This window comes from Periplaneta americana, chromosome 9, assembly GCF_040183065.1.
Source record: "Periplaneta americana isolate PAMFEO1 chromosome 9, P.americana_PAMFEO1_priV1, whole genome shotgun sequence".
Classification (NCBI taxonomy): domain Eukaryota; kingdom Metazoa; phylum Arthropoda; class Insecta; order Blattodea; family Blattidae; genus Periplaneta; species Periplaneta americana.
In genome coordinates this window covers 121,202,910-121,230,708 of record NC_091125.1, presented here as the reverse complement: position 1 = coordinate 121,230,708, position 27,799 = coordinate 121,202,910, and positions in this window count along the sequence as shown.

The window sequence follows — 27,799 nt, the reverse complement described above, 5'->3', positions numbered from 1 at the left end:
TTGCAGGTTGGCTACATTTAAACGTGTGAGTCTTGTGATTCGCTGATGAAGATGTTAAGCATTTCCTAAGGCTCGATAAATACTTAATATAATCGCCCGCCATTTTAGCTCTTTCGTTGGCGCTCGCAGAAAGCACACGAGGATGTTATTTGCCACTCATTTATTTGCTGAATTACAGTGCGTTTGATTTATTATCATAGGAGCTACAACATGATAATATTTAACGGTGTGGCATATAGATCCCTCGTCTGGTAGCTCGGCAACGAAAGAAAAAAATGGCGAACGATACTACCTACCTAGACTTTATAGAGCCTTGACTTCCTAAGGCCCAATTGTATAAAACTCTCTGACTAAAGATCAACTTTGATCGAAGATCGAAAAGTAAACCGAGTTCAGACACTTCTTCTATTGTATAAAACTTTTCTGCGATCAAATTACCTTGGTTCAAATGCAATCTAAGTTCACGTGAAAAGGATTTGGCAACATCGCATAAACAGGTGAAATACGTGATGCGCGGACCATGTTATACAGGTTTGTTCAGTGTTGCCAATCTAGCGATTTTAACTCTTTTTCAACAACAATTTCTTTTAACTTTTATATTGCTTAAATAGGGATTTAGTGACCTTTTTAGCACCCCATAGTGACAAAATTTAATCTTTCTTTGTTGATGAGAAATCTAGCGACTTTACAACTACTTTTTCGCGACTTTCCGTATTACACTCTGTTGGAGACACTGATTTTTTTTTTCAATGTAAATAATGGCGGACAATAAGAAGAAGGTTGACTGTTCTCCAAGTTGTTATCATGTTATGGTGTTTGATACTGCTAAACATAATAAAGCTTTATAAAACGACAATTTTCGTTTAGTAATACAGTTAATTGAACATTTATGAATGTAGCTATCATATCCATTAATAATTAATGGTTGTTATAAACATAATATTCTTATAGGTTATGTTATTTGATACTGCTGAACACGATAGAGCCTTATAAAATATAAGAATGTTTGTGTATTAAGGCAAGAAATTGAAAGAAATATATATAAATGTACCTAACATATCTATTAATATTAATAATAATGGATATTTTATTTGCACAATCTGTCACTCGTATATTTCAAACAGAAAAGAAATAACTGAACTTGGATCATCTAACTTAATCGGAGAAATTTCTTCAGTCAAAGTTGACTTTAGTTTGAGACAAATTAATCTCAGATTAGACTTTATACAACACAAAATTCCAAGTTCAGCTGAAACAAGGATCAATTTAACCTCTGATCTAAGATTAAATGGTTTATACAATCGGGCCTAAGAGTACGTACACGTTGGAGCAACGATAAACGATAAATGAAACGATCTAGCGACGCTTTGGTATTATCAAAGAATCAAGTGTTCATATCGGAGCAACGAGGACGCGGGAAGCGAACATTTTGATTTATCAGTGGAAGATATTCTATGCATCCACTTAATGAAAGAAGATAAATAGGAAATATCAACTGCTAAGTTCAAGGTTAATATAACTTAAATACGTATAAAATTAAACCCGTTTCTCATCCCAAAGATAGTATAAATTCGTTGTGTTGTGATTCGTTGTTGTTATCACATAACATATGACGAATAATTACACAACTGATCAATTTGCCAATATCTACAATAATTAAATTAATATGCCGAAATAATAATAAATCGTTTAGTATTCGGATGTATTGATAACCACCGGTCATTATAGAGATTACTATTATCTTAATCAGAGATCATATGAAGGACAAGAGCGAAGAAAATGGAACTTTTCTTTTTCGTCGCTTTTATCGTGTATCTTCGCTTTTATCGTTACTCCAATATGCACACCTCAATGACAATGCATGCTTCAATTCTCTCTGATATAGCATCGCTGCTTCTTTTATCGTTTATCGTCGTTCCAACGTGTACGTACCCTTAGACGTAAGCAAAGAGGAGTCACGCCGGGAATAACAGCGTCGCGACTTTGGTAGATCACGTAGCTCTCTCTAAGGGAGCAATGACTTCTTATTATTGTTTATTGTATAAATTATTACAAAAATATGAACCAGAAAAAATAAAGGTCTCTAATACTGTTGTAGGATGTTAAAGACTGAAGCAAGTTCACAGGCGTGACGAGATATTTGCTAATAGTCTTGTTATTATTTGTTGTAGGTTGGAAACTTGGCTCCAGAGAACACACACACATATGTAGGTACACCTACTTATTATGGAAATGTTTAAAACTCAAAACGACAAAACAGAAAACGTGAGCACGAGGAGCAGTAAAATTTAGCTACAGCTGGTAATATAATATACAATATACAACATTCATAAAAGGCAATTCCGTGAGGCGATCGTAAAGATCTCTGAAGAGACTTCCATATGCTAGTAACCGCGAGATTAATCAAGGCTCGTAGTTACTGCGCCGCGGTAATAAGATAGTGAATGAAAATTCTGACTGCTTTGACATCTCAAGGGGGTAAAAAAGACAACCTGCTCATTATACACCATGATGCTATGAGCAGATTACGGTAATGTTGTGTTCTGTGCGGCGTTTTACTAAATTAAAACATTCGCTGGTGTAAGGATAAGCACGTTACAGCGCTGTACAAACAACCGGTGGCTAAGCACATGTCAAGAGAGCCTCCGGTTGCAACGGCTAACCTGTGAAGTAGCGTTCATAAACACAGTGTTCTCGACATTCCTGTACACACATCCGCAAGCACTTGTCTGCAATCTGCACATGCCAAACGAAAGAAGCACGTGAAGCTAAGACGAGGATAGTTTGTTACTTATTCCTTCACTTGAGGACACTGGCTAGTCAGAGAGTTACTTCGAGTGCAGTGAATGGAAAATAGTTAAAACCTTTGTATTTTGAAAGCTGCTGAATATACTTTAATTAAACTTTACCAAAAAATAAAGTAATTTAAAAATAGTAATATCGGCCCTAGAATTTATAACAAATAATAGTACATTATGCAACGAGCCTATAATGCTAATAATTAAGACGCAAGTATGTTTGTATTTTGAAAGCTGCTGAATATACTTTAATTAAACTTTACCAAAAAATAAAGTAATTTAAAAATAGTAATATCGGCCCTAGAATTTATAACAAATAATAGTACATTATGCAACGAGCCTATAATGCTAGTAATTAAGACGAAAGTATGTATGTTTCATACGAGCGTCTTAATTACCATTATAGGCAAGTTTCATACGACTTTTTATGCTCGACCATATTTCTAACTTGAAATTATTCAAAAGTAGGTCATGATATGGTTATGTGAGTAGCGAACTGACCTGAAATGTGAGATGTGCGCATACGCGAAAGTATTGATTTTTTCCGAGACCGAATGCCATTGACCTTGATATAACGTAAAGAATAAGATTAGTCTTGATATAACCTGGAAATTGATTTATAATTGAAAAACGAGATGACAAATTGAATTTATTTGAATATTATTTACAATTAACGCTAATTATTATAGTAACAGAACATAACCTTCTGCGACAGTATTGGATTTCCAGCCTCCGTGACTTTGCACTAATTGTCTTTCGATTGCATATCCGAGAATAATCGATACTTGCGGTTTTATAATGGTACAAAGATGATTTGTCATTGACTGAACACCTGAACTTTAATGAATAGGTGTAATTTAATGAGGTGCATTAAAGGGCTACTACCAGGTGTATAATTACTACATTTCGGCATGGTCGAGCATAAATAAATAAATACTCTCATCTATCTACCTGCAATAGTTTCAAACCTAAAAATGTATGTAAGGAATTTGTTATGAGTAATTATTAATTTTTAAATGTTATTTTATTGCAATTTATGTATGTAACTCTCCATTCTACTGTGACTTCATTCCTCTTAACTTCAAATATTTTCCTAAGCACCTTATTATCAAACACCCTTAACCTCTGTTTCTCTCTCAAAGTGAGAGTCTAAGTTTCACAACCATATGAAACAACCGGTAATATGACTGTTTTATAAATGCTAACTTTCAGCTTTTTTGAGATCTGACTGGATGACAAAGGCATCTCAACCGAATAATAACAGGCATTTCCCATATTTATTCCGCGTTTAATTTCTTCCCGAGTGTCATTAATATCTGTTACTGTTACTCCAAAATATTTGAATTTTTCCACCTCTTCAAAGGATAAATTTCCAATTTTTATATATCCATATTCTGGTCACGAGACATAATAATATACTTTGTCTTTTCAAGAGTTACTTCCAAACCTATCTATTTATTTGCTTAAAGTAAAATTTCCGTGTTTTCCCTAATAGTTTATGGATTTTCTCCTAACATATTCACGTCATCCGCGTACATAAGCAGCTGATGTAACCCGTTTAATTCCAAAACCTGTCTATTATCCTGGACTTTCCTAATGACATATTCTAGCAGACGTGGGCATCAGTAGTACATTTCGCACGGAGTCGAACGTAGCCACGTGACTTCCCTCCCTCCATACCCCTAGCTGTTTACCAGTCCGACCGGTCTGAGGTAACGGAAGTCAGCGGTGGATTTCGCTAAAATAATGTCGCTCTCTAAGGAAGCTCCTGAAGTAAAAAAGTCGAAAAAATATTACTTCCACAAAGAATGGGAAAATGAATTCTTTTGTTGCGAAGAAGGGGAAAGTGTTAGGTGCTTATTATGCTACAAAATTTTACTAGCAGTCAAGAAGAGCAACGTTCAGCGACATTATGAAAGCTGTCATAACGAACACAGACAAATTAAAGGCAAGTGTTTGATTTCAATATTTATAGTATATTAATTTTAAGCATTCATATGATTTTATGGAGTTTACTCTTCTTCTGCTTGTTCAATCTTCTTCCATGAGGTTTGGTAATCGTTTTTTATTCTGTAGCAATATTGTATTTTTTTCAGGTTGTGATCGTACAAAACAGTTAGTAGAGTTGAAAGAGAAATATCAGGCTACAGACAAATCCAACACAGAGAAAAGCTTAGGTAGTGAAATTTTATCGAAAAGAATTGTTCAGGCGAGTTATCGGATAGCTTGGGAGATCGCGAAAGCTAAAAAATGTTACACAGAAGGGGAATTTATAAAGAAATGTCTGAATGAGGCTGTTGGATTAATATGTCCAGAACAAAAAAATATGTTTGAAAAACTGAAACTTTCCCGTCGAACAATAGGTAGAAGAGTTGTGAATATTTCAAATGATATTCAAAAACAATTGGAAGTTAAAGTGGGACAGTTTATGGCGTACTCCATTGCCATAGATGAGAGCACGGACATAACAGATACGGCACAATTAGTATTATTCATCCGAGGAGTGGATGAGAAGCTTGTTATTAATGAATATCTATTGGACTTAATCCCATTGATGGATACTACCACAGGTGACGATATTTTCAAAGCGTTCTGTTCATCCGTAGAAAAACGAAATCTAGACTGGTCGAAATTAATATCAGTCACAACTGACGGAGCACCATGCATGGCTGGTGAGAAAAAAGGATTCGTCGGCAGGTTAAAATCTTATTTGACTGCACGGGGAAGATCTGATACTATTTACAGTTTTCACTGTATAATACATCAACAGGTTTTAAGCTCGAAAATTGCTAACGTCGAAAGTGTTATGAACGTTGTAGTGAAAACAATTAATAAAATAAAATCGAAATCACTGAAACATAGACAATTCAGGCAATTGTTGAAAGAGATGGGTGATGGATATGAAGACATGGCATACTACACACAAGTGAGATGGCTCAGTCGTGGGAAAATGTTGAAGAGGTTTTTTGATCTGCGGAACACCATAAGTGATTTCTTTAACAAGCAGGTACAGTTTGCATTTCAGTAATTAAACTTAAAATAATGCAACTACTGTAACTTAAAAAAAAAATAATAATAATAATAATAAACAGTAATAATAGTGTCGGCCTGAATGACGGAGTCGGTAGAGTGATGGCCTTCTGTGCCCGCGGTTGTGGGTTCGATCCCGGCCAAGGTCGATGGCATTAAGTGTGCTTAAATGCGACAGGCTCATGTCAGTAGATTTAGTGGCATATAAAAGAACTTCTGCGGGAAAAATTCCGGCACACCGGCGACGCTGATATAACCTTGGCAGTTGTGGCGTCGTTTTAATAGAACATAATTTTTTATTTTTTTTTTTAAATTATAGTAGTAGTAGGAGTAGAAATAGGAGTAGGAGTGGTGGTGGTGGTGGTGTGTAGTAAGTAGTAGTAGTAAGTAATAGTAACGTAGTAACATCGTCGGTTTACAAGCAAAACACATTAAGTCAAAAATATTACTTCTGAAAAAAAGACAATTTTATTCCGACAAAACTGAATCCTCAAAATATTATTAGAGTAAGTTATTTCTTTTTAATTGTATTTTATTTTCCAATTCTAAGTTTATACATAAGCAGTATATACAGTACAAATGCCTTTTGCTCAGAAGTAATATTCCTCACTTAATGTGTTTTGCTTGTAAACCGACTATATAATCATTATGCGTTTCCTTTTCAGGGTGAAACGATAAATGAATTGACAGACGAGAGGTGGATCATTGATTTGGCTTTTCTGTGCGACATAACCAGCACTCTTAACGATTTCAACATTTCTCTTCAAGGAAAAGATAAAAATATCGTACATATGTACGATGAATTAAAGCTGTTTGTGTCACAACTGCGTCTATTTCTGATGCAGTTAAATCAGAGAGAATTTTATCATTTTCCTTCTTTAAAATCGCTTAATCTATCACCCGATGTTAACATTAGCCACTTGTATCAAATATTGGAAAATGTAATAAGTGAATTCACAGACAAAAGATTCAGTGATTTTAAGAAATTAGAGAATGAATTTCTATTATTTGCTAATCCATTCTCCATTAATGATCAATGTGTAAGATTAGACCTTCAGTTAGAAGTTCTTCGACTGAAAAATGACACATTTACCAAGTGCAAATGCACAAATATGACTGGTTTAGATATATATAAACAACTTTGCCAAGTAAAATATCCACATCTTCGGAATTTTGTTATGAAAATTGCTTCTATGTTTGGCTCAACCTATATTTGCGAACAGTTTTTTTCTCAGTTGGCCATTGTAAAATCCAAACCAAGATCACGTATTTCAGACGAAAATTTATTCCATCAGCTCATAATTGCAATGTCTGACATAACTCCAAATTTTGAAAAACTTGCCGATTTACGTGACGTAGAAGACTAAATGAATCCCTTCTTTTAAGGGGATGAGTCAATTGACGTAAATTGACAAAAACAACAAAGAACTACAGTAAGAGGTTTAAAAAATAGCGTAATTGTTTTTTCTGTTTCTTAGTGATGTGATTGATAGTTTCTAAGAATCTATTTTTCATAGGTTGCTTAATTTTATTTTCAAATGATGCAAATTAGAAATACAGTTATGTTTCAGCTTTTTGTAAAATAGTTTGTATTTGTTTTGGAAAATATTACAAGTGAAGTGAGAATGGCTGTTACATCCCTGAATTTTTTCATTGCTACACCCCTGAGAGAGGTATTTCGTTATCAAATATGACGTAAGAAAGATCAGCAGTAGTGAACTTGCGTTTCCTGCGGGAGAGATTACATCAAGAGTTCAGGTGACCTTCAAACATCGAGTAAGCAACAATGCTAGATATCCTACATAATTATGATGATAGTGAACTAACTCATAACTATGGTGCAACAATAAATTATGACTCAAAGACACATCCAGTGTGGAACTATTATGCAAACATGTCACTTGAATGCAATTTGTGTACTATAATATATTTCATTATTAATATTTATATTTAATACGTTCCGTTATGCGTAACATATCCATTCTCATTACTGTAATAACTGAAAACAATATATTTCTTAACATTTAAATCTAATTGCAATGTTTAAACCTTGTCTGTAAACAAAAACAAATGTGGATTACCATTGTAATCCAGGTGAGTACTGGTGTTACGAAATTTAAATCGAGTAACGAAGGGTTAATTAACGTTCCGTGTTTCAATACTTCACGCGATCCACCACTGAGTATTACGTTAACAAATTGCGTGTTGCAGCAATCAGAGTAGTACGGCGCATCACTTTAAATGCCCACGTCTGTATCTAGAGCAAAGCTAAAAAATAAAGATGATAGTGTACCTCCTTGGTGTAGCCCGCAGTGAATTGGAAAATCATCAGACAGAAACTGGCCTATACGGACTCTGCTGTACGTTTCATTGAGGCACATTTTAATTAATCATATTAGTTTCTTGGGAATACCAAATTCACTAAGACATTAAAATATATTAATATTAAAATAATTGGAAAATAGGAGAATGGGACATCAAAATCTCTACAAGATTGCGTGCTGAAATCTTAAAAAAAGACAATATTGAATTACCATAAATATGTTTGTATATGCGTATGTAAGGAGACAAGGAGAGGAGAAAAGTTTGTTTGCGCATATACTGTACAGGGTAAAGCTCCCAGGAAATGTAATTCACATTAGTTAGTGACTCTATGAGTGGCTTTAGAGACCCGACATTCATACTAGCGAGGGACTCCGTAAGGTCCCACTGTCAGTACTGAAAATATTACCCCAATCCGTCAGCAAGTGAAGCCCATCGAGCAACCCCATTGGACACTGATGCATGATTGTGAACATTGTATAAAATTACAGTAACTGGTTGCTTATGTCTACTCGGAATACCGAAGCTCGTACCCATTAACACTCTAAAATCATATTCTTATAGGCCTAGACTAGACGGCATTTCGGAAGTCGGTCAGCTGCTATATGCGCTGTAGCATTTCTGGTATGTGACGTCACAAGCTTGTACAGTAGTATCAATCGAAATCAGTATATAACAAGTACTTCCCGAGTTCGTTTGTTGACGTGTGAGTGTTTCAATACATTGAATAAGTAAAACTAACATTTACTCTGTGTGTTTAAGATAAATAAATGGAAGAAGAGGCTATAAAAAACAAGTATTGCACAGGCAGGCGCGGAAAATAGTGTTTAAGGGTATAATTATTTTAAAAACGTTGACGAGCAGAACGCTGCCGGCCATCTTGATGCTGGCTGGAACGTTGCCAACGCGCAAGAAACGAATGCAGAAGGATGTGGTGTGGGATTGAGAACCGTGCAAAGAATATTGTTAGTGAAGGAATGAGGATTTGTTTGGTGTCATTCTTACAGTAATCAACGGCTAAGGTCATTATTGTCTTTTGATAATTTAAATTCTCTCCTGCGCTATTTGTATTGCACGTGCGCGTGAAGTACGATGTGGCAATGTTGTACGCTGCCTTGACCTCTCTATCTGTCTCTCTTGACGCAAATGCTAGCAGACTACCGCCTTCCGAATTGCCGTCGACTGTAGTATTATTAAAGGATATGAAAAGAAGGGAAGAGCACAGTAATACAGTGAGTTGATGGACTGAAATTTTGAAGAAACAAAATAACTTCAAGAAAAATCATCGTCCTCCGATGTTTTCCATTGCAGCATCACTCCAATCAGTTCCCGGGATGGAATAATAGGTCTGCGCTCACTAGATTTCTTGGTTCAAGCCATACTGCCGTTTGTCTTCAGCCGACTTTAGCTGTCCCACTGAACGAGTTTAAAGAGAGACGAGGTCTCTAGCATTCTCAAATACAGCAACTAACCATAAGCCCTTATAAGTCTTCCTTTTTTTGTCAGTTAGAGTTGTAATCGAGTAGAAAGTATGTTATAACCCACACATAAAATCACTGATTGCCGTAAGTATGGGTCCAAGACACTGGCACACCTCGCCGTCTCCAGAAAAGGTCTTCTCCTGATCACTGCAGTCGTCATGGTAATCCTCGTACTTTCACAACCTCTGCATGATTCTGAAAGGCGCCAGAGTGCCATTCTACGAGGGATTTGCAACACAGACCTGCATAATGTGATGTTCAGCCACAATTCAGACTACATTATGTTATTTGCAGTGAGACCAATGTTATTTTCCACTTCTTTAAGGTGCTTTTCAAGCAGATCTAATTTCTATATTTCGAAACTTATTTTATTTATATGAATTAAAATCCCATTGAATGCAAGGTTCATCAAGTTTAAATTCGGCCAAAGACAATGGATTTCTGAAAAGGATAAAAATGCTTTAACAATTTTTAAAATTTTTTTGAGGAGTGACGTCTACATTCGATCTTCTCTAATAGCAAAAATTGAAGGATTTTGTGGAATGGAAATTCGACTTCGATTACTATCGAAATAATAATAATAATAATAATAATAATAATAATAATAATAATAATAATAATAATAATAATAATAATAAGAGAAAGGTGCGCTCGAAGGAGAAGGATTACTATCGAAATGCATACGTCATATCACAATAGTGGGCAAAGTATGACCTGCGGGGTAGATGAGACACGCGAAAGAATTCCAAATGAAATAATTTTTATAAAAAAAAATTGGAAGTGGAAAATATGAATTTAGTGCTCTTTGTATTTCTTTCTATTTCACAGCGTAGTGACAATTGGCCGAGTTAATTAATATGCAAGCAAACCATTAAATTTGAATTAAAATTTGATTTGAAGCAACGAAAGACATTTGTAAATAAATAATAATAATAATAATAATAATAATAATAATAATACTTTCTGGCTTTTAAGGAACCCGGAGGTTCATTGCCGCCCTCACATAAGGCCGCCATCGTCCCATCCTATGCAAAATTAATCCAGTCTCATCATATCCCACGTCACTCAAATCCATTTTAATATTATCCTCCCAACTACATCTCGGCATCCCCAAAAGTCTTTTACCCACCCGCCTCCCAACTAACACTCTATATGCATTTCTGGATTCGCCCATACGTACTACATGTCCTGCCAATAATAATAATAATAATAATAATAATAATAATAATAATAATAATAATAATAATAATAACAACAATAATTATGATAAAATAACTTTAATTATCATAATAATGCAGAATATATTACTAAGAGCACGTGGACAGCTTTAGATGGCCTACTTGGGTTATTATACAAGTAGCAACATGAACTGCTGTCAGGAAGTGAAAAATAGGATATCAATTGAAAAGGAAGCTCTAAATAGAAGAAAGGATATCTTCTGCGAACCTCTGGAAAAATAACTAGGAAGAGACTAGTAAAGTGCTTTGTGTGGAGTAGCATTGTATGAGGCAGAAACATGGACATTGCAACGAAGTGAAGAGAAACGACTAGAAGCATTTAAAATATAGATATGGAGAAGAATGGAGGTGTGAAATGGACAGACAAAACAAGAAATGAAAAAGAGTGGGTGAAGAAAGAATAATTCTAACATTGATCAGGAAGAGAAAAAGGAATTGGCTGGATCACTGATTAAGAAGAAACTGCCTATTGAAGGATGTACTGGAAGGAATGGTGAACGGAACGAAAATTCGGGGCAGAAGAAGATTTTAAATTATATACAATAATGAGACATGGGCGTATGGATCGTTTGCGGAGACTAAGAGGAGGGCGGAAAAACAGGGAACATCGAAGAATATTGGGCTGCAGTGAATGGTCTGCCGTTAGGTAGAAAACTATGAACGAATGAATGAGAACGTGATTACCAGTTCGTTTTTAGTACAGCTATTCAATATAGGCTATCTGTGTAACATCGCCTGTAGTTGACTCTTCGCTCACTGAGGAATGATAGGGGATGACTTAGAAAAATCTCTAAATTTAAGCGCCTCCTCCCAAATAGTTTGCACCTACGTGATTTACTTATGACTTTTAATACTTTTCGATTGATGAATATGTGCTCTGATTGTCTGGTAGTGTGAACAATTCCGTTTCCAAAGAAAGGAGCTCATTAATATTGTGGTATAGTGATTTGCAGATCTGAATTTTGTTGTGCAAGAGAACTGTCCAGTATTACTTTTCAGAATGAGAGGATGAGTTTTTTAAATGTGAAAAGCGTTCGATGCGATTTACACATTTACTATATTCGTAGAGTCAGTGCGCGTGCTTGAATTATGGGGAAGTGTCTCTTCTTCCCACACTTCCCCTTACTACTCCCAAATATTTGGTCTGTACCAGTAGCTGGAGTATATAAATTCTTTAGGCTTTACTTGCCTTCCGAAAAGGTTATGCTCAGGACTCCGATCGTCCTGAAGAATCCACCATTGTCGGCCGGTTTGGAATAAGAGTTCAGTTGTTTCAAACAGACTCTCAGAACAAACACGCGGAATGAATTACGTGTTACGCATGACTTCAAACACACCCAAATTTCAATGTAAGTTATTTCACATATCAAGAATGTAAATATGCTCAGTTGCTTTAAAATCCGCGGGTTTACTACATGTTCATGAAAACCGTGAGAAGTAATTACATAATTTCCGCTACAAAATAACGTCGTGTACGTGGCATTAGTGTGGCTTATTTACATAATATTAAAATCAAGACAGTTGGCCCGCTGAAAGGCGGTTTCGTGTCCATCAAGGTTTTGTTTTGCAGGTCACAGAAGTGGCTCTAACCTCGCCTGTCTGGAGGATACAGGTCTGTATTGGAACAGTTGAGCATCGTGACAATATATCACGCAGGTCCTGGGCACCTGCACGCACACAGGATGCTAACAAGTGTTTCACAAAAGCACCAGATAAGCTAATGACTAAGCCAAGCATTTCACAGCCGTAACAAAAAGTAAACAAGTCAAACCTTGCAAATAGTCTATTAAGGCCGTTGGAATACCGGAAAATCGTTATCGTTCACTGCAACTCGGAGCAATAACTTCTTTATCTAGAAAGGGTACCACTTTATACTCGGGCTATTATTACATCTTCTTTCACCTCTTTTCCTCTTATTCTTCTCTTCCTCATTTTAACATCATATAGTGCTCACAGAATATCTCCGCGCCTGACGACCGTAATGATTTCGATTCCTCAAAGCGGACGTGGAAGAAAGGGTCGGGTGTGGTGATATCACCTATGTTTTAACAAATTCTTCGCACTGCTGAAATTAAAAACATCCGCTCTCATTGTCACTGTCGGACTCAATTAACGTTCCTCTAATAGAGGAGCAACATATAAAGCAGTGAGTAGTCGATGTTTTGAGTTTTAACATACGCTCATAACAATCCGCACTAAAGCATCATTTGCAAATCTAGCTTTCAGGTAAAGCTCCCCGTGAAGCTGATTTGAATAATTTCAAGGGAAAAATTGTCCCGGGACCGAAACCTTTGGCTAAACGTACCAACGCTCTTACCAATTGAGCTACCCAAGAACTCTACTCGACACAGACCCATGGGTCAGTTGGTATTATTAAATTTATTTAAATTATTGAAAGCATCATTTGTTTATTTCTCCTCATCTCGTCCTCCTTTTTCTGTGACGCAGGTCAGGCTTGGAGATATTTAGCATCCACTGCACCTTCAAATAACTTCGCTGACTCAAAATTTGTCTTTCTATTGGTTTTCAATCACAGATTTTTCGTTTTTATTTTCTTATCTAATCAATGGAAGCATATACGTCGCGTCTATAACTTTTCTCATCCTCTTGTTATTCATTCGTCCAACACTCGATAGCACGGTTTGTATTTCGAAATTGAGAAAGAAGAAATATATTCTGGACAAAGAGTTTGCTCATTGCATTAACCTGCCTTGCGCAAAAAACTATGAAAGAATGAATGGCTTTTCTTTACCTTGGTGGATGTAAGATTTTTTCGTTTTGTAGCTAGATTTATATTAAAGAGATTTACCAATGTTTATTAACAACTACGCATTTTCAGTTGAAATGAACAATTATAAAAAAATATATACGAGTATAAATGATAGAGCATGTCCAGAAAATGACAGATTAGCAAAAAATATTAGGCCTATATGTACACTACCGGTCACCTATCACAACTATGGATTTGTGGTTAAAACAGGGATTTCGTTTTGAATATTCTATCATATCATAATGCTAGAGAGATAAAATATTTATTTTGTTGGTCTATTTAGTTTTTCCGATGTGTTTGTACGTTGAAATAAAGTATATACTTGTTTTCATAGCTGATCGAAAACTTTTTACCGGTAGTGTATATTTTAAACGGGAAGAGGAAATAAACCCTGGAAGGCAAAACCAACTATGGGATGACTCAATCTTCTGTAACAGGAATGGGCTATGCGGCCTAATCCTTGAAGATTGGTGATGGTGATGATGACGATTTTTTCTTCACTCTGTAAGCCTGCAACTACTTATTTCCATCCACTTCATGTAAGTAGTACAATGACTTCATTTTATATAGGCCTATTTTGTTTCTTTAATATATAAATTACTAAAATAAATTTAATTTCTAATGGGCCTATAAAGGACCTGGTTTTAAAGGTTTCTGCTGTAACTGTGATTCCGTCAACTCATACGGATCTAATCGCAGACGTTTAGACATAATACATAATCGATAGACAGTGACTTTAGAAACATCAAGACTTGCTGATAATATTCACTGCTAATTGCGAGTGGCTGCTCTTCCAGTTTGATGATTACACCCTCATACTCTAGAATACGTGGTTTTTCATAGCGAGGTTTATCTTCAAGACATAGACCTCCAGCATCGAATAGCCTAAACCTGTTTGATGCCGTCCAACTGCTGACCACCCCTTCACATTTCACCACATATTTCTTCGTCTGCTGATTTTGTACTCATGCCTTTTCTTTTTCTGTTTCCAAAATAAAAGCATAAGCACTAGAATTGCTATCGCGTCGTCACATATTTCCGACGAAAAACTGAAGATAATAGACACTACATTTAAATTACGCAATGGTTTCTGAAATGCTTTTCAAAACAAAAGCAATAACATAATAAACAAATCGTCCATTGCCTAGCAACTCAAAGACAAATTAGTAGAACATTTATAGGAAAAGAGTATTCCGAATACACGTAACAAAATGCTTCATTTTTATTTTATTGGTTATTTAACGACGCTGTATCAACTACTAGGTTATTTAGCGTCGATGAGATTGGTGATAGCGAGATGATATTTGGCGAGATGAGGCCGAGAATTCGCCATAGATTACCTTGCATTCACATTACGGTTGGGGAAAATCTCGGAAAAAACCCAACCAGGTAATCAGCCCAAGCGGGGATCGAATCCGCGCCCGAACGCAACTTCAGACCGGCAGGCAAGCGCCTTAACCGACTGAGCCACGCCGGTGCCTAAATGCTTCATTTAAGAGTAGACCTATCTCATTTAAAATTTCTTTCAAATAGTTTCTCTATCCACATAATCATCAATATCGTTATCATCACAATTATAACCGTCTTATCTATCAAACCTATCGTTTTGATCAGTATTATAATTATGTTTGTCTTTATGAATTACATACCATATTCATAATTAACTTCTATATTTATAGAAAATAACTACAAGCTTGTGTCTGCTATATTACATAAGCAGTGAGAAAACCAGAAATCGGACTGCTTTTAAAAATAAATTTCTGGAAGCAAGGCATTTTGTTGTCTCGAGTTTCCACGGCCACGCTGTTGTTCAACTGACTAACCAAGAGCCTTAAGAAGCGAAATGGCTGACGTGATGCGTGCTTCTGGCTAATTACTTACGTTCTTGTTTGCCCATCGGAAGCGTTTTGTTTTGTGCAATATATAGCGCAAGAGAGGAGCCCGCTCTCAGCTGCAGATCATTACGGCAAACTTGTAAGAACTTGAACTCTCATCCCTGTTGCAAACTTGACGTCTTAATGAGGATAACAAACTGTAACAATCAGTAGTAGCTTCACATGTGAAGAGAGGGTTCTCACATAGATGACCTTGTAACAATATCGTGATTACATTGTGTATCTATATAAGTTTCACTGGGAACTAGAACTTCTTTTATACCTATAAACCACTCAAGAATTTAGATATTTCTCACTGATATAATCTGTGATTTGCTTCGCAAATTTCAGAGCATTGGCCATATAGAATACCAGGCCGATTAATTTATAATCTACGTTATTACGTCGATTTTCTTGCACACATGACGAAATATTTTGTAGTAGCGCTAAAGTATGGAAAGGAAGCAAAATCATAATTTCCCTTCAAGAGTTAAATTCTTTGATTCGTTTCTTCGTCAGTCTTTACGAGTTAAAGTAATATTAAACATCCACCACTAAACTATATTTGTGAAGTCCACTACTAGAAGAAATTTGGAAAATACTTGTTAAAAGTTTCGTTAATAAACATCCTACATGTGTAGTGAAACCCGTCGACGTCAATACACAAGATCCATAAATTATTAATGGATATTAATTAATTAATTAATTAATTATTTAATAAAACTAACTTATATAAGTGTTTGGAAAAAGCTGATAAAATGCATATCAGAAATGTGAGGAAAAATAATTGAATAGATGTTAAAATTCAATTATTTGGGAGTTCAAAGAAGAAAAAGCAAAAATTTAAAAGAGGTAGTAGTTGCAGTTGCAGTAGCAGCAGCGGCGGCGGCGGCGATAATAGTAAATTCATGTTCTGGGAATAATAAGTTAATTTAGTAAAATATCGCTGCAATCGAAAAGTATTGGGAATAAATTTGAATAAGGAAAAAAAAAGTTTCCTTCCCAGCCAGGATTCGAACCACGAAAGTCTTAGTTACCAGTCTACCGTGCTCTGGAGTGAACAAGGCTCTGAAATGAGCTACAAGGGTCGGTCCGGTTTTTTTTTTTTTTTTTTTTTTTTGCTACTACTGTACAAACAAGTATGAGTTTTGTCCTAGGGTTGTTTCATTACTCATGTTTTTTTTTTTGATTTGTTGGTTTTCTGATCCCTAGTATTGTTTTGTTATTTATGATGTTACAGTACGTATGTCAGAAGGTGATTAGTTGATTAATTTTTGTTTGTAATCTATCAGAATCCATCTATGACAATCCAAGGGACATAATACATATTTGACACATCAACATCAAATTACTCTGTAATAACTTACTGGAGACCATGGGTTCCTTATATAAAAGCATTCAGCCAACATCCCTGAACAACCATCTCAAAGTTTGTCTGTAGGGTTCGTTCCCACTCTTTAGACCAAGGTGAATCGTAAGAATTGTAATTAATAACATAAAAGCAAAGATTTGTCTTGGCTATTGCATGGTATCTCCTATTATGACATCATTTATTGTCCGCATTCATAAGTCGATAGTTACTGAAAAAGCAGAACAGCATTTTCAGTCAATTCGCTACACGTGAGTTTTATTTCGTACAAATCTCTTCAATACAATTGACCATTCCCCTTAGATTTGATCTTCACTCTGAAGTTTTACAAACGTAGCTCTTCTTCAGACCATGCAGCAATGGAAATTGCTGCTTCCAAATAGCGGGGCGAGTAATTCGATTTTAAGTGTCCAGCAGACCTATCTGTACTTCTTGCCTAAACAGTTTTATAACTCGTCCAATCTGTTGCTTTGCTTGATCAATAAATCACGACTGTATTTCTCTTTTTATTGAGACTTGTTACACTTACAGGCCACGGACAGTCACGCCTGTACCCATACTAGTAGATACCACTTTTTAGAAGTCAATTTACCCGCTATTAATTACAAGAAATATTATATTCCATAAAGGTGCAGTCACGCCGTACGCAACTATGAGAGTAAAAGGAAACCGAAATGAACAATTATAACCTATTTCTGTTGCACGTAGAAAATTATCAAATTTCATGCAGCTATAGAATCATTAAAACACCATCAGTCGCAAGGACTGGTCTTGGTAATTCATCTCATCTCCAAATAAATATTTTAAATTTGTTCTTCTGGGTTTTACATCTCTAGATTTCAATTGATGAATAATTTGGGGTATCTTCACATTTCATTCTTTTTCAATGATCGTCCCAATTTTAACTACTCATTACTTTATTAAATAAATTAAAAATAATTGATGCTAGCATATCTTCATTTGTACATGAGCAGATCTTCGGTACCCACTAATTCCTCGATGGAATAATATTTCTGAAACTTGCATTGTTGATTTGTCACAGTTAATGGCCCTAGCACTTCAATCAATCCGGATAGTTTATGTTGCCTCTTGCTTCATTTTTCCCAACAATTCTGATTATTTCAAGAAAGACATACGAGTAAGTTAATATTGTTAAGGAAGGCTTGTGAAAGATCGCTTAATTTTGGAAAGTGATTTCCAAATTAGCGATCTCTTATATTTGCTAAGCTTTCACATTCGTAGAGAATGTCAGTGTACTATTGTAGTCGTACCAGTCAGGGGAATTGTCTTCTACCTAGATTGAGCAGTTCTCGTGAGCTCTTTTTCAGGCCCTACCAGTAGTATTTTTTAATGTTTCATCCATTCATGGATTCTATGAGTTCTTTATGTGTTTAGGCATTATCAAAAGAAAACCACATGTAATTTTCCCAAGGTATGCCCAGGGAAGTCAATTCATTATCAGTAACACAGAAAATCTTTTCTTCTGTGTTGTCATTACTCTTTAGTAATGATAAAAGAAGAGTGGATATTTGACCTTGCTGGGAACTAAAAATAATTGTAACAAGAGATAAAGTTGATGGGATATTCTACTCCAAAAGAAATTATGTAAATAACAATTCCGCATTATTTTGTGACTATTGTTTCATCATTATTAACAAAGAATGATGAAATAGGGTTGTTTTCTGATTTCACTTGGCCATATGTTCAAGCTTATTTCACTCAATGTGTCTTCTACAGCCATCTCGGCTACCATGAGGCAATGAAAAATCACGCAAACACGTTTCTTTCACCAACACGTGGAGCAATTCTGCAGTGCTTGGGAAAAGTGACATAAGTCAGTTTTCACAAACTTTTTTTGATAATTTATTGACAACTTACGGGACATCTGCTCGCTTGGAAAAAAATACATAAGTATTTCTTTCATTACAATAATTCATACAGAAAAAAAAATCAAATCGACATAAACCAGTGTAAGTTGTCCATAAATTATCAAAAAAGGTTTGTGGAAACTGACTTATGTCACTTTTCCCAAGCACTGCAGAATTATACATTGCCATTTCTTCATGTAACCATCTTGATATATTGTAACACTGCTGCCTTCTTGCTACTGATGTTTGTTTGTTTTTTTACGAGTTTGAACTCGTAAACATCTAATGGCAAGCATGTTAACCACCAGATCGGATAGAATAGCTAGTCTACTTTATTATATCTTACTGAGCATATTTATTTGTACGCAGACTGTACTCAGTAAGTCAATATTATGACTGACACAGGTTTAACTGTAATTATAAGTGCACAAAACATCAATCAGAATTATGTAAATAAATCATTTTTAAGCAATTCGCATGCACGCAATATGAAATGCAAATTGAAGTGAATGTAACGGATTGCTTAAACTTCAGGCGTAGAAAACATAAAATTGTTCCAAGTATACTTCCTATTAGCCACGTTATATCATTCGTACAGTGAGCTTAATTACACAATAATACGAATACTTGTCATTTTCTTCATGTAATAATAAACAGTACATACATAAAACTGATAATAAATCAAACAAATCATTTCTAGTTAGTGGCTTTACATTCCGTAATTCTTAATTTAGATTTTCAAGTACACATAATTATGGTGTAGGCTACTTATTAGCCTATACAGACAGGCGCAAAGTTTAAATGTCGTAAATTTATGTCCAACACGTGTTAATAAAAGACTGATATTAGTAAGAGAAGTCTATTTCACTTATCACTAATGAGGAATCAAGAAGAGAGTAGGCTATAACCAGAACAAATAATTATATAATTTATGTGCTTAGAAAATTATTTGGGGCTAAGAGGGATGAAGTTACAGGAGAATGAAGAAAGTTTCACAACGCAGAACTGCACGCAATGTATTCTTCACCTGACATAATTAGGAACATTAGATCCAGACGTTTGAGATAGGCAGGGCATGTAGCACGTATGGTCGAATCCATAAATGTATATAAGAATGTTAGTTGAGAGGCGGAGGGAAAACGACTTTCGGGGAGGCCGAGACGTAGATTGGAGGATAATATAAAAATTGATTTGAGGGAGATGATATATAATTGTAGAGACTAGATTAATGTTGCTCAAGATAAAAACCGTTGGTGGACTTATGTGAAAGCGGCAATAAACCTCCGGGTTTCTTAAAAGCTATTTGTAAGTAACGTGAACATAATGTATCTTATTTTAAATATATGTTGTTGATTGTGCAGTTTTAGAAATTCATATGGGGAAAGTGGAATGGTTGAAGTTGGGTTAATGTTTATTTGAGTAATTCGATCAATGTCACTATCAAAACTCGCGCCTTACCATTTTGGATTGGTGCTCTCAAGGCTTGCGGAATGTTGCGCGTGCGATATAATCAATATCACATAAGTATGTTTAGTTGGAAATCGATAGTTGCAATAACATAATGAATAGCAGTACTTTAATGTATGCCGTTAAGATACAGTTACGTCACATGTAACGAGCGCACTATAGTATGGTCGAGCAAAAAGATACTTAACCCGCTGACGTGTAAGTTGAAATTCCTCTGGGATGCACTGGAAATTCATCAGGCACTGAAACTTTAATTAATAAATCCAGTATTTAAATGATTTATAGCAGACAAATTATCCATAAAAGTTGCTCAAAATGCCGACACTACACCGAGAGGCTATCGCCTGAGCTACGTCGGTGTCATATTTTAAAAACTTAAATAAACATATCACAAATATCGTCAAATGCTGCAATTTTGACTTATGAATTGACTGGAGTCAGATGATTGATGAACCTATGAATACATGAAATTTTATCACAAAAAACAAATAGAGTTATACAACTTTGAAACTCCACAATTCTTTTGTGAACAGGTTGCAGTTTGCATAGTTTGAAGACAGTTTTCGAAATGTAAAATTTTATAGATATAATTTAACTGCAAAAGGCAAATGCCGGGTAATATTTTGGCGAATCCTCGGACCTCACCTCATCTCACTACATCTCGCCAAAATATTGTAAAAAATTGCACAAAATTGTAAAAATTGTAGAAAATTACTAAATTGTAAAACTGTAAAAATTTGTAAAAATTGTAATTGTAATATTGTAAAATTTTGACTTGTTCCACATCTTAAAACTTCATTGCTCATGTAAGATCTATGGAATGAATGAATGAATGAATGAATGAATGAATGAATGAATGAATGAATGAATGAATGAATGAATGAATGAAATGCAATGACCTGCAAATTATACCATGAAGCGCCACTGCGGTCCAGCAACATTTGTACGCACATGAATAATGTTTTATTTATTATATATCCGGGAAAATTATTATGATATCATGTAACTCTTTTTATTTTTTCACACATCTACACATATTTGTTCACTTGATTTGCTGTAGGCCTACGCATTTTATCATCCTTGAATGCTGTAAGTATCGTCACCTGGTTAAGAAGTGTGCAATGCTTGCTCAATATGGAATTTCAAAGCAAGATAAAAATTATATAACAACTATTATAAACGAACAGAATATTATCTTAACAGAGAGTAGGCTTATACTGTACAGAGTTGAGTTATGACACATGTTCGAAAAATCGATCATCTACTGAACGGTCAACGGCTCATTTCCTTGACAAAGAAGACACGGCGCAGTCGGAAGGTAGACTCCATTCAAAGTGTGCACTCTGTACAGGGCTACTATAAAAGAAATAGATAAGTTTGAAGTCCTATAAAAGAAAAAAATATGCGGTGCTATGTTAAGAAACCCTGAAAGTTTGCATGGTAGTGTTGCAGTTGGTAAGGAAAAAATATATATTGTCTGCTTTAATTTGCTAAAACAAATTCTGTACTCTTGTCCAATGACATTTTATAACACGTTTCCAAAAACCACCACCGACTAGACAGTCAATCTATGATTGGCACAGAAAATTTGAGACAACAGGCTGTTTCTGCAAAGAAAAGAGCCCGAGAAGACCTCTCGTAACAGAAGAGAAAGTTAACATTTATCTTCCAACAAGAAGGAGCACCGCCCCACTGACACACAGATTTTAAACTTTATCTGGATGAAATTCTATCACAGCGTTGTATTGCCTGTGCTACATACGACAATAACGCTCTTGCACGTTGGCCATCAAGGAGTCCAGATCTCACGCCATATGACTTTTTTCTTTGCGGATTTGTCAAAGACAGAGTTTCCGTCCCTTCACTTTCACATGATTTAAGTGAAATGAAAGAACGTATCAGAAGAGCTAGTGGCAAGTGTCGATGCAGCTAAGTTACATCAGGTTTGGAATGAACTTGATTATCGTCTTGATGTGTGTCGTGTGACACACATTGAACATTTGTGACTTCATGAACTAAACTTAAGGACTTCCTCTACAAAACAGTGCAAAGTGCTTCCAGGTACCATCAATAGTTTTTGTTTTATAGGACTTCAAACTTGTCTATTTCTTTTGTAGTAGCCAGTTACTTTCATGGGTGCGTCTGAAAGAACGAAGAACAATACATTCACTGTCTCTTCTGTTTAGAATCATGCATACTTCTACTCTGAATTATCTGTTATCGCGCTTTCAATTTCTTACCAACTCTTCGAAACCGACATCAAGCACTTCTTTCTATCCCTCATCATAGAACGTCTTTATATTCATCTTCCTATACTGTAGAAATACCTCGCCTCTGGAATTCGTTACCTAATGACGTCAGGGACTGCCGGACTTTATCACAATTCAAAATTAAATTGGAAAATTTTGTCTTAGTTAATGTTTTTAGGTATTGCTAGAAGTATTGATCTGTGTTTTTTTTTCTTTTTCTTTTTTTAATGTACATTAAAATTGCAAGTTTCTTGTTTATGTTAGTTAATTACTTAGGATACTTAATCACTCATTTAAAGTATGTGTGACTGCAACGTGTGTATATTTTTGTGTGGCTTTACTTTGTTTATAGTGTTTTTTTTCCCTCTCTCTCTTTACTTTTTGTGTAGCTTTATTTTGTATATAGTGTATTTTTTTCAGTTTATTTCTATTATTGTATTTGTATTCCGGGTGTTGTGGAAGAGAAGGCCTGATGGCCTTAACTACACCAGAATAAATAAATAAATAAATAAATAAATAAATAAATAAATAAATAAATAAATAAATAAATAAAAAATAAATGTATATAACTCGATCAATTTTTTTAGAGGTCTCCAATATCCAGAAGGAATAATATTCTTGAGAACACTAAGACAACTTTACTTAAAATTCCTCCTCCTCCTCCTCCTCCTCCTCACTACTATCAACATCGTCATCATCATCATCATCATCATCATCATCATCATCATCATCATCATCATCATCATCATCATCAACATTTTAAACCCTCTGTTCAATATATTCCTTAGTTTAAAGCGTCATTAAATTAAAAAAAAAATAAATACATATAGCTATAAGAAATATGGTGTTAAGTTCGCAGATACGGAAGTAATACAGAAGTATACAACGCAGCAAATAAGGACGTAAACCAATAAACATCAAAATGTATTAGTACATAAAATTATATTTGGTTTTAAGGGAACAAACAGACCGGTCCGAGCCATTCATAATTAAACTGGATAACATCTCAACAGAGGCAAGTTTCTTGTTTCTTTCTTTCATTTTACCGGAGGGTTGCTAAAATTCAGTGAGCTAATTTTTTTAAAGCACAAGAGAAGGGTCGTTAGAGCTGTCAAACTGGTGGTAAAACAGAACATTTTAAGAGGTAGAAAATCTCAAAGTCTTGTCAGCTGAGAAATTAATGACAAGCTGAAGGTTGTTCCATCGAGGCGCGGTACGTGCAGGTATACGGAGTAAGTTGTTCTCGCCCCGGCCGGCGTCTTGTCTTCATAATACCTCCCGGGGCCGTCTGCGTAACAAAGATAGGTACACCAAACTCGGCCAATGACCCCACCCCTTCACTGTACATGGAATATCATGATTATTGGTAACATATTCCATACGATCATTAACCAGAGAAATTCAGACAATAATAATAATAATAATAATAATAATAATAATAATAATAATAATAATAATAATAATAATAATAATAATAATAATAACAACAATGTAACAGAAATTCTCTATAATAGACGCTTATGGAGAACGTGAAAATGTCCGCTATTAATAAGTATCCATCATTCAGAAAAAGCTTAGGATAATACTACACAATACACAGAAAGAAACTAGTACAGAACGTGTAACGAATTGCTTTTATATTATATTTTAGTACGTAATGAAGTCTGCATTGTGTTCATTATATTTCACAATTTAAAGATATATTTTTTGTGTGCGTGTATATACGTGTATTTTTTTTTATCTTTAATGTCACTGATCTGTGTTTTTTTCAACAGCAAGCCGCATGGTAATGTCTCGAACACTAAATTTCTCTTTTTCATAGACATTGATGTTCTAAACTTTTCATTTAACTTTAGCCGATTGCGTTTCTGTGACATTTCAATACATGACACAAACTTCACAAGGAACAACATGAACAAAATGTACTTTTAAGAAGAAACAGGAGTTACATAATATGTTAGCTTACCGACCCGCAACAATGCATGATAATAAGAAATTCTGCCCGTTATACTAATTGTAATTTATTTTCTATTACACAGTACAGTGAGTGGATATTAAAATTGAAATAGAAATACACATTTAAATAATACAAGTATAAAACCAAAAGATCAGACAACTTATGCTTGACAGTTCCTAAACGTACTACAACTGTAGCATATAATCACAGTAGCAACTTCGGTCCAAGGCTTTATAACATGATAATAGATAAATTCCCAAACAATTTGCTAATGCTCCTTATTTTTAAAATCTATTAAAAATTGCTGTTAACAGAGAAAATTTAAAGTTCAATTATTCTAATATGTGTTTTTTTCTTCTTTTTTTTCTTTTATTACTTTTTACTCTGTCATTCAATAAAATGTTTTAACATTAACTTATGTGGAATTCCCCCTCAGCACAAGTATGTAAGTTACTCTTTCTGGGGGTGCTAGAGAGTTTTTATATAAGAAAAAATCGATATGTATCTTTATTCTGGCAATAAAGTATTATTATTATTATTATTATTATTATTATTATTATTATTATTATTATTATTATTATTATTATTATTATTAGAATCTTGACAATAACAGTGATTTTGCAATAATTACACGAAATAACTAAATATATACAGGGATAGGAACCTTACATTAACAATGTTGTTACAATAAACAATTTCATAAAATAATAAAATCAATATAAGTATATTAGGGTTTTTCTTAACTAAATAAGTTAAAAAATTAAATTATGTAAAAAAATAGACAGACAGGGCAGACAGAGACAGAGGTAGACAGATATAGACAGACATAGATATAAATAGACAGGCAGACGAAAGGACAGGACAGGACACAGACATAGACACACACACACAGAGGCAGGCAGTCAGACGGACGGACGGACGGACGGACAGACAGACAGACAGACAGACAGACAGACAGACAGACAGACAGACAGACAGACAGACAGACAGACAGACAGACAGACAGACAGATAGATAGATAGATAGATAGATAGATAGATAGATAGATAGATAGATAGATAGATAGGTCCACACCTGTGGAGTAACGGTTAGCACGTCTAGCCGCGAAACCAGGTGGCCCGGGTTCGATTCCCGGTCGGGGCAAGTTATCTGGTTGAGGTTTTTTCCGGGGTTTTCCCTCAACCCAATATGAGCAAATGCTGGGTAACTTTCGGTGTTGGACCCCGGACTCATTTCACCGGCATTATCACCTTCATCTCATTCAGACGCTAAATAACCTAAGCTGTTGATAAAGCGTCGTAAAATAACCTAATAAAAAATAGATAGATAGATAGATAGATAGATAGATAGATAGATAGATAGATAGATAGATAGATAGATAGATAGATAGATAGATAGATAGATAGATAGATAGATAGATAGATAGATAGATAGAAAATCAATTTAATGGACTTCAGTCCTCTCTCTGTCAAGAAGCCGCAAGGTGTCATTCGTCACATCTTTAAGAGTTTCACGTCAGTCCCAACTAGAGACAATACACAGCCTCGGAGGGACAACAGTCTGGACCAGCCCCAGTTTCGCACCGATCTGACCACTTTCTTACACCTTGCGCTGTCGTATACTAATGTGGATCTAGTTTTTGGTGTTGTAAAGGGGCGGTGCCAACTCTCCTTATAAAGGAATCAGCTGCTGGGGGTCCCATGTGATGCAAAGTTGTCAGCACTCACATCACGGGCTGTAATGAGAGTCTCGGATGAATGGACCGCAGCTCTCAAATTATAGGGAGGAGTCGCAACGGCTACTGTTGAATTGGAGTAGTAAGTTATGTAGTGATTTTGCATAATATTCATTCAGTCCAAGACAGACAGCATACGTTAACCATGTAAAAAATTGCCTACATCATATTCTGCTTTATTATGAGATAAAATACACTGTCATAAATTTCTAGTCCGATGGATGCAACACAGCTACCACTTTATTATACACTCATATTAGAGTATATATGATACGTAGCCAACTCATACTCTACAGGGTGATTCAAATTTTAAGACACAATTTAGTATCTTTCGTGTGAGAATGTACTCAATTGTCAACATATAGAAATTACATAGAAGTATTGATGTATACGTCTGAACAAGGAAAACCGGAATTTTCTAGATTTTCGCCTTAAAAAAGTGTCTCGTCCGAAATGGAAATTCATTCATAGTGTTCTGTCCAAGAGCAGGTTTTTCACTGCAAACCCAGCTTTCTCCAATCTTCCCTATTTTCTGCCTTGCTCTTTATCTCCGCATATGATTCATATAACTTAATATCATCTATCATCTGATAGGCTTATTTTCTTCTGCCCCGAACTCTTCTCCCGTTCACCATTACTTCCAGTGCATCCTTCAGTAGGCAGTTTCTTCTCACTCAGTGACTCAAGCAATTCCTTTTTCTCTTCCTGATTACTTTCTGCATCATTCTTTCTTCACCCACTCTTTCCAACATAGCTTCATTTCTTCGAAATGAAAAAAAAAAAATATTGTAAAAAATCCTGTTTTTTTAGCGTATCAGTAAATACTTATAGACCTAAGTGAAAACATTATCACTGTCTTCCCGATGCAATCAATGTGTGTGTAATGAAACGTATGTCTTCGAGGCATATTTTATTAGGCCTATATTATTTTAGAGCAGAATGTAGGGTTATTTTGAGTATAAAATAACTAACATAGTTGAAATTAATGTTACTGCCAAACAAATTTATCAATAAAGTTGAACTATGGAGTATGAAATGTACTAAGAACCGGATTTAGTCTGTGCAAGTGTATTGTCTGTTGCCCATACTCCACAACTGAGAGTACTGATTCCGTCTATGAGAGTGAAGTGGGCCTTATCTGTTCACGGTATTCGCGATATCCATTTCTCTACTTTTTCATCTGAGATAATACAAGTAATGAAAAGTTGCGTTTTCTTTTTCATAATAAACTTTCTTTAAGGATTATTTTCAGCTTATAAGGGCACATTTTCAGAAGTTACGTAACATTTTCCAAACTGATGTATCGGTACGGCATTTGCTTAACACATTACTGTATATTGTTGACTGATGAGTTTTTTCTAAGTATTATATTTTGGTTTCCATGAACCTCTGCAACTTGAATATCACTTATTCTTGGTCTTCCCGAAGTCATCCATCATTAATTGAAGCGGTTTCTTCAAACTTCTTAATTAATGCATAAGAGGTACGAGGCCCGTCTTTCAGAAGCATTTTTGTCCGAAATCTTAATCCGTCAGTGGAGTTCCTACCGCATTCATTGTACTAAGCCAATTCTTGTTTCAAGATATGAAACCATTTTATTATAGGCCTACTTGGAAAATGTGTGCAATTAACAGGCCAAAT